The sequence below is a fragment of the Lissotriton helveticus genome, chromosome 1_1 (genome assembly GCF_964261635.1).
Source record: "Lissotriton helveticus chromosome 1_1, aLisHel1.1, whole genome shotgun sequence".
NCBI classification, from domain to species: domain Eukaryota; kingdom Metazoa; phylum Chordata; class Amphibia; order Caudata; family Salamandridae; genus Lissotriton; species Lissotriton helveticus.
The window spans coordinates 1,075,498,534-1,075,514,680 of record NC_136057.1 but is presented as its reverse complement, the minus strand read 5'-3'; the positions used below and the strand labels follow the sequence as shown (position 1 = coordinate 1,075,514,680).

At 42.2% G+C, this 16,147-nt stretch overlaps 1 protein-coding gene across 5 annotated transcripts in view; it reads left to right on the top strand.

Moving 5' to 3' along the window:
* LOC144821103 (uncharacterized) overlaps window positions 1–16,147 on the top strand; it is a 551,585-nt gene that overhangs the window by 188,880 nt on the left and 346,558 nt on the right. The gene's annotated exons all lie outside the window — the stretch shown is intronic.

The window sequence follows — 16,147 nt, the reverse complement described above, 5'->3', positions numbered from 1 at the left end:
GGCAGTTGTCATCCATTAATTCACTAGTTTGCAGAAGGTACAATGTTTTAGGTCATACTATGTTCTCCGCTTGTTTCACTGATGGGGTTTAGTCTCATAGCGTGGTGTAACAACTTAACTTGCAAAACTACAAACTGTACTGGGTAAATGCTGAGTTGGTAATATAGCAGTGCATAGACCGCAACGTTCTCCCTGTCACCCATGAATAAAAGTGGTAGGCCTTCCACACATTTGGCTAACCCGGATAATTCTCCAGTATACAGGTCACAGAAAATCCAAAACGGAGAGTCAAGAGCAGTCATTCTCCTCTGTCGTGGCCACCCATTGAGTAGTGTCTGAGCCGACAAAGGGTTTAGGATTTCTACCTTCACCCGAGTCACACACTCAAGCCCTTAGTCTCGCCAAAACGGTCAGTAATGACAAGGAGGTGTCGCCTTGCCGCGACACCTCATTAACCTAGATATGATGTTTCAGAGTAAAAAGATTAAGGTATGAAAGCTGTTCCTTCATAGAACAACATGGTTTGAATAGGGATAGACAGGGAGTATGTAGGACAGTCCTGACAAAGGACGTTTGACCTATGTGGGAAGGGAAAGGACAAGGCTGAAACATATTGGCTAATTGGACCAAGAGACCTCATTTACATGTTTCTAGAAGATACTTTGTATATCGGCTACTATCCATCCATTTAATTTTTAATCCTACCTGGGTTACCCAACTAGTGAAGGAGAAATGCTGCAGGATTGCCCAAGGTATTTTTAGAACTTGGTCTATGTACAGAACCTCTTTATTAAGAACTACTGAGTCAGCCATGGTGGTATTGTTTCTACCACTATGTGGATAGCTCACCTATGATGAAGCTTGCAACAATATCATTGGGTGAGATGTCCTATCCTATTATCTTGTATACCTATATAAAGATTTAGAGAAGAAAACATATTTTCTTCATCTACCCTAGCATCTTTAGTGGTTCTGTCAAATGATATCATGGAAGTTACACTAGGTTAAGATCTCTATCTCTCTTTTAGTGTATTAATGAAAGTATGTGATCCCATGCTGCTTCTAAACCTCAAATGCCTGACAGAACTGCAGATTCTGAAGTATTAGGAACTGTCATGGCAGGCAGAGGCATGACCCTGTAGAGTCAGTCTCTTAGCAAGTCTTCTATGATCTGAATGCTCTGCTTTGTGTATTTACATAGCCTGTTCATACTGTATGCCGGGGAGTAGCATAGAACTGTGGACAAGGTAGACGTTGCTTATGGTACTATTCTGTTTACCACTTTTCGTTTACATAATGTTTAATTGTAAGATTTTATTTTCGAGTATATTCTGCATTTTGGAAAGATATGGCTTGATTATTTGGCCTTTCATCATAAGGACTTCATTGGAGTAACGGCTGGTGCAGGTAAGAGTGGTGAGGCAGTGAGGCAGGGGGGCAGGGGAAGGCGGGTACTCAACAGATGACGAGGGAAAATACAATTTTAAAAAAGCTAACCACTTAACTTGCACTCTCTGTACCGCTCTTACCTGCACTGGCTGTCACTGCTTCATTGAACCTGAAAGAATTTACCCAGCGGAGTATATCTGGGACCATATTACGAAAGTGCTTGGGGGCACAATGGGCATTTGCACCCGCTTTGAATGCCCCCTGTGCATTTTAGTATTACAGAAGGGGTTGCAGATGCTTGTGCATCCCCTTCTGGTATACCTATAGCTCTGACGCACACAAAGCTCCAGCGTTATCATCAGAGGGCATTCCCTCAGGGGCATAGAGGCATGGCCCCATGCAAAAGAGGGAATCCCCTTGCCTCTGTGCCCATGCCCAGACACGGGCGCAGAGACAGTGCACCTCCTGATAGCCCTCTGGATGGGGGAAGGGGGTCCCATGGACCCCCAAACATCCCCTTGCAGGCGGGTGCAGTCACGCACTGCATCCACTTGCAAGGGGATCTGTAATCCCCCTTAAATGTGCAGGTGTCACCTGCACTGTGAAACACGAAGCAGCTTCAAATCAGCTGCTCCATTTTTCACATGAATGACTGCCCCAGGGCAGCGCGAGTTCGCAGCTGCCCTGGTGGCAGCGCATTTATCCTGATACAGGGCATTTTCCTTGTTTGCGCAAGGCGCACCTTTTAAAAGGTGCTTCCGGCGCAAACAAGGAAAAGGCGCCGTATGCATGATACGGCCCTGGGTAGACCATCATTTTTCTGAAAAGTATAATGTTCTCAGTGGTCTGGGTCAGTCTGTTGGAGTTGTGGTAAATGCAGGAAATGGTACAAATATCATATAAGCAAGATCCGAAGATGTGGTGGTCAGTGCCACAACATTGCCATATAGCTACAGACTGATACACCTTCTCTGCAGGGCAGAGCAGTAGGAAGGAATGGATGTGCAAGTGGGACTATGGCTGATGCATGCAGACATTTTGGCTAAATGGTTTCCTTTTTGTGAGATGCAAGGGATCTTTAATAGCTTGACATGTTTTCAAATTTTTCATCCTCAAAATTTATATAATGAAACAATGTCAATGTATTAAAGTTTCATCATTGGTGGAGCTGTGGTGGATTCTTAAACTTAAGAAGTAAGAACGTGATATGTAGAGGTTGTAACCTAGGAATTTGGGATTATAGCATTTCTTTTCAGTCGTTCCTTGGGGCGATTGATTAGGCAAAATTTCTTTGGAAGTCATAGTACCTCAATGTGAATAGGGCACCTTGACCAAAATGACTGGGCCTGAGTCAAAATGAAAAAGGAAGTTCTGCTTTGCACCTAGAACACCCTTTGCCAATGCTTTTTCAAACATTATTCCGACAGTTTAAGGGACGAGAAGTTCATTGTCACACCTCTGCCAGACAAACACCTCACATGTGAGAACAGATGCCTTATGGGAAGGTTGAGTGGTAGTGTTAAGGGAGGTGACAAACTTACACCAAGGCAATACTTCCCGTAGAGCTGGTTTGAGTAGAACGAATCCTTGCCTCTGGATTGTAAGACCACAATAACTAGGACTTCTTCTTTCTGCCACAGCAAGCCCTTTGTGGTGCACTAACATAGGTGGACTTCTTGGAGTTCTTCTGTGCTGTATTCTTGAATTAGGTCATTATAAGATGACCTCAGAGTATAAGAATGTTCTTTGTGTCAAATATTTTGTTCTCTGCATATTTTAACCAAAAGATACGTTATGACAAAGATGGCAGCTTTATTCTCATAAGATTTGAAACTTTACAATGAGACACCATTTTGAATTCCTTAAACATAGCCGGGCTAGGGCAGGGGAAATGCTGGGATGGATGACACAGTATGTGGGCAGATATGGCTTAGCATTAGAAAACCAGGGCTCCAGTGGAGCCCATCACTACCCTTTCTACCTAGCCAGCTGTGGCTTTCTAAATGGTCCAGCATGTCATGAAATTAGCAGACTCTTGGTTTTGCCACTAGCCTTACACTGCTTTCCCACCCCATAATATTCAAGTGATTAAATTTCCCCTAGTTTTTTTAGAGACATTTTTGGTTAGTATGTAGTTTTGCAGGGCATTTTCAAAGCAACTTTCACAGGGCCATGCGTTTTTTCTTCAAATGTATTGCTGCCACCAGGTAAATAAATAAATTAGAATATTGAAATGAATGATTAATTTATAAGATCCATTCCGAGCTATCTGGAATACATAGAGTATTTGTAATTATTTGTACCTACTCCTTCTTGAGCCCAATTTAGGGAGACCGGTGAATCAGACGTTGGAGCATAATTCAGAGGAGTGCATCCCAATATGTATTAAATGAGTAGGAGAAGTCAGCCCAAGGTTGCCAGGCTTATAATCCTATTTAAGTATTCCAATTAAAATCGGCTGATGATTAACACATTTTGATAAATGCAAGACAATGTCTCAATAAAAAGAAGCAGTGTTACCTCTGGGAGGTCTAGAGTATTTTTTCTGTGTGAACAAGTAGTTGAGATGTACTTATACCTCAACAATTAGCAACTCTTTTCTTTCTTTATTTGGTTTAAAATTTTAAAACCATAAAAGCACAAATAAAAATACAATTAAAATAGTCCTTTCAACAGCATACCAAAGTACAAGGACATAGGTTAGACAAACACAGACATGCGTAACCACAAATGGTTTGCATACAGTACCATAATGATAGGGAGTTATTCATGTAGCACAGTGTATCGCCACTCTAAGAGTTCAAAATGGTCTGACTTAGGAGCCAGTCCTTACAAAGTACCAAGAAAGGTGTATTTAACACAACCTAGTGAATCACAGCTAGACCTAAGCCTAATGACAGATTAAAAAAAATTAAGTACGTAAAAACATTGCTTCCCGTGAGCATTTGTAAAAAAAAAATAAAACCGGGTCGCACTTGTCTATAATTGGCCTTTTTCAGAACTGGGATTAAAAAGGACTTCCTGGGGGTATCATAAAAACTACAGAGCATCGTAAAATGGACCATGTCGTTTGGGGATTTTCCATCGCAACCACAGGACGATAGTATATGGCCCTTACTCTGACACCTGGGGTGAGCGAGGAGAAGATAAAAAAAGGTAAAACCTGAACCTGGTCAATAAGAATCTGTCATATGAATTTATAAAACCCAGTAAATACGGCTTCTCCATCTGTGTTGTTATTAACGTATTAAAACGACAAACACTGGGCTTCAAAAGCTCCTTCTCTTCCCTGGCCACAATCTGCTGCGCGAAGAAGGACGCCTTTATGGTGTTTCGGTCTGACTTATTGACCAGGTCCGGGTAGGTAAAAACATCTCCTCTCCCCACACTGGTTAAACTCCCTTTAATGTATTTAAGCCACGGTACACAAGAGTTATGGTCTAGGGCCAGGCAATCTTTTAAAATTACTTTATTTAACGTGGTCACATTGCACGCTCACATTTTTTAACATAGGGCTACTGGGTCGAAATGCTCTCAGGTCCGTCATATAGCTCATTTCAAGCTCCTCCTGTACGGTGAAGTACGGGGTACCCTTGGGGACGGATAGAAGTCTTCTCAAAAACGTATTTTTTGCAATTTAGAGATCCTTTGAGTTGATATACCCCCAGAGTTCAATGCCCTAAAGTGGCATGGAAATACACTTATTCCTGCAAAGCTCTAATAGAGCTCCCCCTACCGGTCTTTTCTCCAGTCTAGAGGCAAAATTACATATGGGTGCTGTATCCCAGGCCAGGTCATTTTCCTTGCTTGTGAGTTTGGGCCCCTAGTTCATTTTGGCATCTATCAGAACCCCCAGGTAGGAAAAGACACTCAACATTTGGATTGAGGTCGACCCCACCTTAAAGGTGGAAGATCTGTTAGTACGGGCCCCGCTTGCATAATGTAGGATTTGGAATTATTGACCTCGGGTCCTGCGTCCCCATAAATTAAACAAAGGAGTTAAGGAGAGTTTAAAGTCCCCATTCAGTCCTGGCCATTAAAACGGTGTTGTCTGCGTACAGCAGAACTGGGAGACCTGACTGTCCACCTGGGGAAAATCCACATTGGTCTCCAGTAGGGTTTTCTCCAAGTCATTAATGTAGATGTTGAATAAAAAAAGAGGCCAAAATGCAGCCCTGACGGAATGGGGAAGGTCGCATTAGTACCCTGATGGAGATCTAGTAAAAAGAGAACTGTGTCTCTATCCACCCCCAGCGACAGCAGAATCCGCCACAACTTGCATCTATTCTCTCAATCAAATGCGGAAGAGAGGTCCATGAATGCTAAGAAGATGGTACCAGAACGTGCAACTGTATTTTTGTTCATTATCCCTAAAAAGGTTCAGGCATTGGTCTAACGTTGAATTACTTGGCGGAAGTCATATTGTGCATTCCTCAAAATATTATTCTTTCTGGCCTACATGGACAGCCTGTCTAGCAGAATCCGTCCAATAGTTCAACCCTCAAGTTCAATAGAGAGAGCGGCCTGTAACAGTGTTTGCTATCTCTTTTCCCCTTTTTGAACACTGGAAAAATAATGGAGTTGGCCCATGAGACCGGAGGGGCGGACCTAACTGCCTAATTTATAACCGAGGTGAGCACTTACACCCACAAGTCTATATGGGACATGTAGAGGTCGGGGGGAGTCCTTCCGGGCCCGGAGCCTCATTGCGGGTCATACCCGTATTCCCCGCCTCACTTCACCCTCTGAAACTATCAGGGCTGATTTTCCATTTCCTACCCCAGGCGGTATATACTGAACAGTGGGACCCCCAAACATACCCTCAAAATGGCTTACCCAGCCATTCTCTGTAATGTGGGCGTCTAATGCATTAACTATTCCCTTCCCCCAGGAGCAGGCTGTTGATAATACTCCTAAACTTGGTGGCTCTTGATAGTACTGGCTTCCAAGTGATTACTCCAAGCATCATTCTTCAGGGCTTCCTTACGTGTATGAAGGGCTATTTTCTACTGCTTTCTGAATATTCTAATTAGGGCATTATTTCTAGGGGTGGCATGGAGTGCCTTTGTAAGCGTCCCAGTCCCTACTGAACAGCCTGAGGTGAACCACCTAGGTGCCCTGACATTTTTGCTTTAGGTCGATGGGACTGACAATTGATCATCAGTGGTGCGGCAGATGGATTCAAACGCTTTAACAATGATCTCATACGACTATGACTGAGCAGCCAGGCAGATCTGAATCTCATTCTGACATTTACCTGAAGGGACACAAAAAAGATTCTAGGGTGATTTGTGCACATTTAAGCCTTCTTCCTCCATCTGTGGTCTGAAGTGCAGCACCACCCCTACACCCCTTCTTCATGCTCCAAGGAGGCCAACTGGCTTTAAGATATAGCGGGTTGTGATCGCAAAAAATACTTGCTGTGATACTAAAATCGGCTATCAAATAAAAGGGAGGCATGGAGATGATGTAACCAATAAATGAATTACCACTTTGCCCTTTAAAGGTGGGAACAATGACACTCTGTTCTTGATCCAATTTACCCATTTCTGATTAAAGGTCGAGATCACATACTAGGGTGTTTAGAATGTCCCCCTAACCACTATGATCAGGGTGTGCCCAAGAATTGCGAGGTCCGTAGGAAAGCCCCCATACCTTGCAATCTTGGGTCCCCGTATGGATGAATAATAAAATATCCCACCAACATGATGTTAGAGGTGTGGCGAGTAGAGCTATTAAAATTAGTCAAAAAGGTGCCCAGGCATGTTATTTACACAATTCGAAGAGAGATGAAGTAGCAGCCAAACTACTGGAGAAAGCCATAAACTTGGAGCTATCTTCTTATCTTGAGACAAACAACGTTCTCGATAACACCCAACATGGCTTCCGTGCAAAACACTCTACGGAAACAGCCTTAATAATGGTTGCAGAGGAGATTCGAAAGGGCATGGATGAGGGAAGTAGATTCACCTTGGTCCTGTTTGACCTAATAGCGGCCATTGACACTGTAAATCACAAGGTACTTATCCAAAGGCTCGGGATTCTGGCGTTAAGGGCACAGCGTTGGATCTTCTCACCTCCTTCCTGTCAGACATAGAACAAGTGATCCTCTGGAATGGCTATCAATCAAAAAAAATCACCCTTCCTGGAGGAGTCTCTCAGGGATCTGCTCTGTTGCCCACGCTGTTTAATATCTGTGTCGCCCCCCTGGCAAAATTAATTAAAAATCAAGGACTTAAGCTAGTGTCATATACTGATGACACTCAGCTGATAGTCTCAGTCTCACACTCAGTGGAAACCAAGGCAGCTGACTTTTCCCTCTGTATGTCAGAGGTTATGACTTGGATGAATCAGAACTTCCTAAAGTTGAATACTGAAAAGACAGAAGTCCTGGAATTTGGCCAAAAAGCTTCTATTTGGAACCAGCTCTGGTGGCCTATAGCAGCAGGGTCCTGCCCGGTCCCAGTGACTAAAGTTAGGAACCTCTGCATACTGTTTGATAAAGATATGTCCTGGAGGCCACAGATCAATCAAGTGACCTCAGCATGCTTTTTCATGTTAAAAGGGCTGAGAAAGATACTCCCGTTTATCCCTTTCGACCTCAGAAAAACAGTTATGATTGCCACCATCTTGTCAAGAATCGATTATGGCAATGCCCTTTATCTGGGAGCCGGCATTGCTCAACTGGCTAAGCTGCAATCAGTCCAAAACGCAGCAGCGAGAGTACTTTTTAACTTGCCTAAACACCATCCTACCTCACGCTCTGTCAGGCAACTACATTGGCTTCCAGTACAACGGCGGGTGGACTTTAAAGCATTATGCTTGGTCTATAAGGCATTGTTTGGAGAGAGGGCTTTCGATCTGCAATACCTATTCTCCTGGTACCAGCCAACTCGTTCTCTGAGGTCCGCTGCGCAGGGCTTGGTCAATGTCCCTAAGATCAAAAGACTACGACGGGGAGGTAAGGGTTTCTCCCATCTGGCCTCAAGGCTATGGAACTCTATCCCGCTACACCTCAGACAGATCACTAACCGGAGGCTGTTCAGGAAGGAAATCAAGACTTGGCTTTTCACCCAATAATGTATCGGTCAGTACTTGTTTAGTTACTTTATATAGCGCCAAGACGCCTCGGAAGTAGTGCGCTTTAGAAATACCATCAGTCAGTCAGTCAGCATTATAGAAGTTCAGGAGCAATAAACTGCTAGGCCCTAGAGAAATTAACAAGGCCTGCAGACAAGGGATATTTGTGTTCAGTTTAACAATATCACCTTTTAACCTTAGCGAGACGTAAAAGGTGTGACCCCCTTGGCTCTGTCTACCCTCAAGGAATTGCAGGCACTAAGAAGGACTTGTCCCCTTCCAAAAGAGGAGGGTTATCAATAGCCCATGTCTCCTCCAACCAAACAAAATCAAACATTTTAACAAAACATCACCACTCTGTAACTGTGATCTTGCTGGTCAGGAGATAAGATTTCAAGTCCCAGGCTCCCTAGGGTGAACACCGGGGTTGATATGGCCCGTTTGTACAAAGGGGCTGGTAACAGTGATAGGGCTATAGGGGGCGTTGTTACATCTTCTTCAAGTCAATCACAGTTACTAAGATGCCCAAGGGACGCAAATGAATTAAAAACTTGGACTGGTGCGGAGGCCTGGAACTATTCCTGTTGGGCTGTAAATGAAGATTTCGTATTGAGCCATGCAACTGGAGTTAAAACCGGGGGCCTATAAAAGAAGCCAAGCGGAAGGGCTGTGATGGAAGAAACAGGCCCATTGTCAAACAGCCACTGGCCGAATGAAGAATTCTCTCTGCCAAATGCGGCTGGTTGAAATTGATTATTACAGTCTCCACTGCAGCTCTTTTTTGACCCTACTATGCAGGCCAACATCTGTGCCATAATGATGTGCTTCTCCACTCTAAATTCCAAGCAAGTGTTCAACCAGTGCAAGTCTTTATTTTTTAGCTGGTAAAAGTCTTCGATGGAGCCGGGCTTTAGTACTGGTACATTACCCTGGATCACGACATACGGTGTTGCTTCTGAAGGTAAGTGAATAATATTTGAGCCCTGGGGCTGCGCGCCTTGGTCCCTGATTAGGGGGGAGGTAACTCCACCTATTCCATGCTCTCTCCTAGGGGGAAAATTGCTACTATGATGTCGCTTTATCCTAACAGATTCCATAGAGAGCGTCCCCGCTGGTGATCCTTCTTTTAGTGACAAGAGCAGGGTCGGCCGTGGGATAATGCTCTCCTGCCGTTGAAGGTGAATCATGTGTACCCTGCCCTGTGCAGGTGCGGAGGCAATTTCATCTTGGCCCTTTTGCCTCCCATTGGGTGAGGTAGTCATGCGTTCATTGGGTACTTTGTTACTGGTCCTCTTGTTGTGTTGGAGCCAGTGGGAGAAATCCTTTTCAATTGAGGTCAGGTGTTGCTTAGTTGGATCCAGTTTGGAGTCTAGCCCCTCAAGCATCAAACATCAAGCGTGATTGCTAACTCATCTTTTGTATGTGGTGCTCATCTTGAGCTTGTGGAAATGGAATTATCCGCTCTAAACCATTTAACCTTAGCCCCCAACAAAGTGCACTTGCGTTTGGTACCATGTCCTGGCCCCCCTGCTCGGTACACCTTCTCCAACGTTCTGACAGGAGGAGTTAATGAGGGACGCGCCATGAGCTATCGAAATCGCTAGTGCAGAGGGAGCCCCACATGCCCCCCCAATGCTCATGGATTCATTACCCTTATCGTACTTCAGACTCCGACTGGAGGAGGGTACAGAAGGTACATGGGGATCTGTCGGCTCCACCTCCACAGGGCTACACGGTGCGGGTGCCTGTCCAGTTTCCAAGCTGGAAATGCAAAGTTCCCGGCAATGAGCAGGGGATCGCGACAGCTCGCGAGTCACCAACTCAATCTCATTGTCGAGGACCCGCGTGGCTCTCTGCAAAAAGCAGTTCATAGTCATGATTGCCATTGCCGCATGGACGACTGCTGCCGTCTTACGTTTCCCCATGGAGCCAAGCTGGAAAAAGGGAGCGCTTTAGGAAAAGCAGTGTAGCTTTACAAGAGAGGTAGAGTCCTAATAACCCGATGACTGGCCTTTCCTCCAAACAAACAAGTTGTTACCTAGGATAAAGTAGTTCAACATGTACACACAAATTGGATAAATTATTAAATACCACAGATACACCTGGCTCCAAAAGTAGATGGAGAAGTCGCGTACCATCCTTAGCTGGCCGAAATATCACCTCCCAGTAAGATGGCAGTGGAGGGCTGTATTAAGAGGGTCATAGGTCACTTCAATCCTCATAAACAAGAGGGGGGTCCCAACCCTGCCTCTTCTGGGCTCTGATGGGCACAGGGCGCGGGCTTGCCCTTGGCCCTGGCATAGCTCGGACGTGCCCCGTGCAGCGGAAGTCCGCCACTGTACTTAGGCGCTCCTGCGCCGGAAATGGCGATGCCACGGGCCCTCCTGCAGCCATGTGCTTGCTGGGAGCAGTAGTCTCCCCACCTTAGTGCTGCAAAACAAACATTTTAAACTTGACGCATAATCAAAAGCTAGAGTTCAGACACAAGCCAGCACTAGGATTTCTAAGAGACACATTGAAGTATGCATGTGTGGTCTAATTTGTGTTTATCTCTAGACCTAGGAACTCTTTCTAAACACCTAACTTCTCTGCCTTCTATAAAAAGTTGGCTTTAAATACGTTTTCTCTATCGTTCCCAAGATCATTCCATAAAGTCCCCAACATAGAAATTGTTGGAGCATATTCCAGATGAAAATGACACCGAAGGCAAGATTTTTCCACTGATATTCCTGCCCAAGCTCAGACCGAATTCAAATCCCATCAGTGCCTGTTGCTTTAACTGTTTAAGAAACCAGAAGAATGAGCACCGTAATATTGAGTTTCAAATGTTTTATGGTACCAAAGACTGGAGCAGCGTATAGCTGTTGTGGATATATAAAGAGAGAGAGAGAGAGTTTGCCACTTTCACTTTCTAGTTATTGATCAGTTATGCTTGCAGTGTTTCCTGCACAGCTTTTTTTGTCTAAATTGCCTGTTAGTGCGCAGTATGCAGTATTCCCTTCAAATTGAATGTAGTTTGGGTTACAGACAGGAATACTCGTGTTCCCGTATGCTAAGGATTGAGTACTGATTTACATTTGTAAACTGTTGGACATACACCTTACAAAACTTTTGTGTATGATATAAAGCTGCTAATTACCTCCAGTGGTTTCCAGGATGACCGTTTTTGTAATACATTTATTACTTAATGAGGACTCTGTGTTAAATTGCTGTTGATTTATTGAGAGATAAATTCATTCTTCCATTGGTGGGTCTTATCCCCTTCTTAAAAGACCATGCAATCATCCCTAAACACACTGTTGGAGTTTTGTTCACACTATACGCCAAACCAAAGAGATCTGTTCAGATCTGACATCGTTTTTAACTGTTTATTATTCCTTTGACTTTACCACAATAAAACCTATGTTATGGATGAGGAAGACACAATCATGGACTATGGAAATAACTGCTCTTTTTTTTTTATAACCCTTCCGTTTTTTAACTCTTCTTTTATGTTTTGACTCTACTGTTTGTTTTGAACACTTTTCCACAGTATAGATGTGGACTAATTTGCACTGCAGAAAGAAAGTTCAGTAGTTGAATCAGAATCTGTTACACCTACATCATGGTTAAAGCAAAAAGAATGTAGTATGAAATGAGAAAATTATCAATTCCCTGCTGGAAAGCCACAAATATGAAATAATCCACATCCAACGTAGTTCACTTGTAAACATATGTGTAATAAAAAATTCATGCCTCATATTGATAATTGCTATTGGTGTCCTCCAAGAAGCAGTCGCCCTCTTGGCTTCTATCTGATTTTTTTCTCTTAAAACAGCCTTTGACTTTCCCCCAATGATTTTATCTTCCTGGGTTTGAAGCCCTTCTTCAGCGCTCCATTACTCCCAAGTTAGGTTTGCGCTCTACAAATTCCAGCACATATATACAATGAATCCTAAAACTGAATTTGTTATTTACACTTTTAAAATATGGTTAAAAAAACAAGCTTATGAACTACAGTCTACACTGAATATTCTATTTATTGCCAATGTTTTCCTAAATGCCAACAGTAACACTGCTTTTTAAAGCAGTGAAATCATAAATAGGCAATTAGGACATCACAGCTTGGATAATAAGTATGCTTCAGATTAGCTTTACTAATACATAGTATCCTGAAAGACACTGTGTGATTTCTAAAGAGTGTATTTAGAATGAACCTCATGAGAAAATTGCTGTTGGGCATGAAACCAGGTGAACTCCAAAATAACTTGACTTGACTTTGCTAGCATATAAAAGCAACATTTACCTTAATTCTGTTACTTGCTCTCTTTATGCTCTTTCCTTCACCTAAAGAAACTAAAGTGTGCGTGCATGTGGGCAATGCTGTTAGAAAATAGTCCCTTGTCTCAAATAGTTTAAATGTCTCTAAAGTGTTAAATATTTTCGAGCTATCAACAACACATATCAAAAAGGGAGAGCACAGTTGAGGACCGTTCCTTCCATACACTTAATGGGGTTAGACAACAAACTTTGTAAAGATTACGCAATTTCTATGTTTAATGCAAAAAAAAGACAAAACAATTGTATAAAAATTGATTTTCTAAAAGATAATTCCAAATTTAAAACATACATTTTGCGTACCGTTTGCTGATTGTCATGTGATGCTTTGGTAAACAGCTGTACAGGAACTCTTTACAAATAATCGTATAGGCAAAATAAGTAAAACATCTTTTACTGCAGCAAAATGTTTTTTCCAAGATGTTTTGCAAGGGTATATTTAGATTTTTTTTCTAAATACAAACTTCAGAATTTCACAATTTTCTATGGTGCTTACATTTGAAAGTTCACCTAACTTTGTACAAGAAATGTAAATTGTCCACATCTGGGAAATCCATACCAGATGAATACAGATGAATATACAGTATTAACCTACATTTAACTGTGCTATTTTTCTGTTTTTGTTCAAATAAACACACAATGTTATGTTTATAGTAACTATAAAAAGAAAAGAAAACTAGTTAACATGATCTTCGAGATAACACAGGCTTTGTAGCAAGATTGTAGCAGAGCAATAAGTGATCAAAACAGTACCTTGTTGAGCAATATACACTTCTTGTAAGGTTCTCGCCATCCCAGTGCACAACCCCCTTTGATTCTCTCAATTTATGTGGCTCATCTACCCTGTGTTTGTTGCTTTTGGGTATTCACTACTAATGTTTTTCACCCCAATATGATCTTACTTGAAGAAAAGAAGCCAAGACGTTCAACTCCGATATTGGGGATGAGATTGGATAGGGCGAGGCCTGTGCACATATGCAAAGAGGTAGTGTTTCTCCACCTTCCTCCTGCACACTGTTCGGCATAAAGTGTTCATGCTCATTAGGCAAACCTATTATAGAAGGATCAGTCAAATCTTTGTTAATGTTGTTTCCCGGCTCCAGTAGAGGAGCACCCTGTCTGAGGATTTTGAGTTACAGCTACTTTTTCTTTATCTTGTTAATCCAACCTACCCCTTTCGCTAGTTAATCTGCTTTTAATCTACTTTCCCTTCATATCAACACTTTAACTGAGAATTATTTTACTTCCGATGGAGCCTGAAAGACCACACAAGCGATTATTTTTCCTTGAAGGACAGTACTCAGGCTTTTCTTGGTGTATTTCTTTCTTTCTTTCTCTGTCGGATAATGTTATTTAAATACTCTGGGACAAGTAGAAGAGTAAACCAAGTCTAGCTGTTTTCAACGTATGCCCTGACACTTCACTCTCCCAAAACATTTTATAACAATTATTTGCCCATACTAGTATTTTGGAAGCTTCTGGCCACGACACAGCATCACAATAATATTGTCACATTATGCATGGAATCTTCCCTTAAGAAAGAAATTGACCTGGTTGTATGGCAGAGGACAGAGAATTACGCCATTTGACTACCAGAAATATTAATAATATTGACCCATTAACACTTTGGATTTGATACATGTCGCGTGACTGTCTTGTAATTGAGCTTAAATTCCAAAATTACATTTTCCATGCTTTAAACTGGATATTCATTTGTTAAGGTGGGCGACTGTTTCTCTGAATAACAGATTAAACATATTTCACAGAGCTCCCCTCCCCATAACGCCTCCAGATAACTGCACTGCCTGCTTTTGCTTTTAAAGTCTAATGCATCGCCTATAAATCTGTAAATTAAAGCCATTCCTGGCAATCAAGATCAGGAATTCCAGCGGGAAACAAAGCCCCGGCAATAAATAACGTAAAGTGTGGTTTTTGTGATCATAAAATCAATTTCTCCACGGCTTTAATATCTTAAAACGTTTACTTTTCGATCAAACAGAAAAAGAAAAACATCTAGAACACCATTCAAGTGAATAACAAGGATCAATGGCTGTGAAACCATCGGGAATAGCAATCAATTAATGTTAATTTTGATTAATGAGAAAGAAAATGTAAAAAAAAAAAATCCGCATAGAATAAGTATATGTGGACTAAATTACAGTGGTTTTAATACTTGCTTTTGCTTTTTGTATTAAAATAGGCATTCCGGGGTGTGAAGACTCGTATATGAATGTAAAGATTCATTGGTAGACTTTTCATGCTTTTAAAGTGTTTGCTCATGAAATATTTGCAGGAAATAATGGTCGTTAATCTTAGATTTCTGAGACAAAGGCAAGGGCTTTTAACAGATGCGGAGTTTAATTGTCTGTCAGCGGCTGCGAGTGGGGAGAACAAAGGCGATTCGACTTTTGATGCACAAAGAAGTGTTTTTCTGTTTGAGCTGTTTTAATTGCCCTGGCAGACAACCTTACAGCCAGGGCCATACCAGGGACACTTCACAAAAGGATGGAAGCAGCGCTACATATACAAGTGCACTCTGTTTACTACATACGAATAGACCAAACTGAATTTGTACCAGGGCAGAAAATGGATAAAACTGATTGTGCAATTTGTTTTGCATTTTAACATATCAATAAGTGAATAAAGTACTTTACAGCTTTTCAAATGTTGAAATATTGTTCTTTGATGCAGAATCAGTTTGTTACGATTCTTATTACACGAGTGACTAAACCTGTAAAAAATCAAATAGATATTACTTTCAAAAGGTGTGAATTGATTAGGTTTTATTTGCTTAAGAATCTGTGACAGAAAGTTACACAGGAAGTTGCAAAAGCCATTTTGCACATTTTTGTTCTGGTGCGAAAATATGTGTTATGGACAGGAGAGAAATCTGTTCAGTTCTGTATCACAGAAACTGCCAACATGGCACCAAGGAATCTAATCTGTTTTTACGCTGCAGTGGTTGTATTATCAAAAGTGACCCAGCAGAGCATCATGTGTGCATCAGATTGTGCTGGCACAAATCTAGCCTGAGATGATATAAAGGGGTATTCCTTCGTTTGGATAGGGACATGGCACCATGAAAATGTGAACTTTTTCTCTGAGCTGGTACCATATTGTAGGCGTGGAGCAGAGGCTAAGGAAATGTCATGGGATGGTGTATCCCCTAGCACGCTCCTTAAAAGGGGGAAGAGACTCCTATGGTCCTCCAAACATCCTCTTGTAAAAGTGAGTTCAGTCATTCATTGCAACCACCAGCAAGAGGATCACTGTCCTACTTTGAAGTGTAGGACACTTGCAGCCTGCACAGTAAAAGTCAAAATTGCAGCTTCAAACAGCCAGTTTGCCTTTCACTTATGCA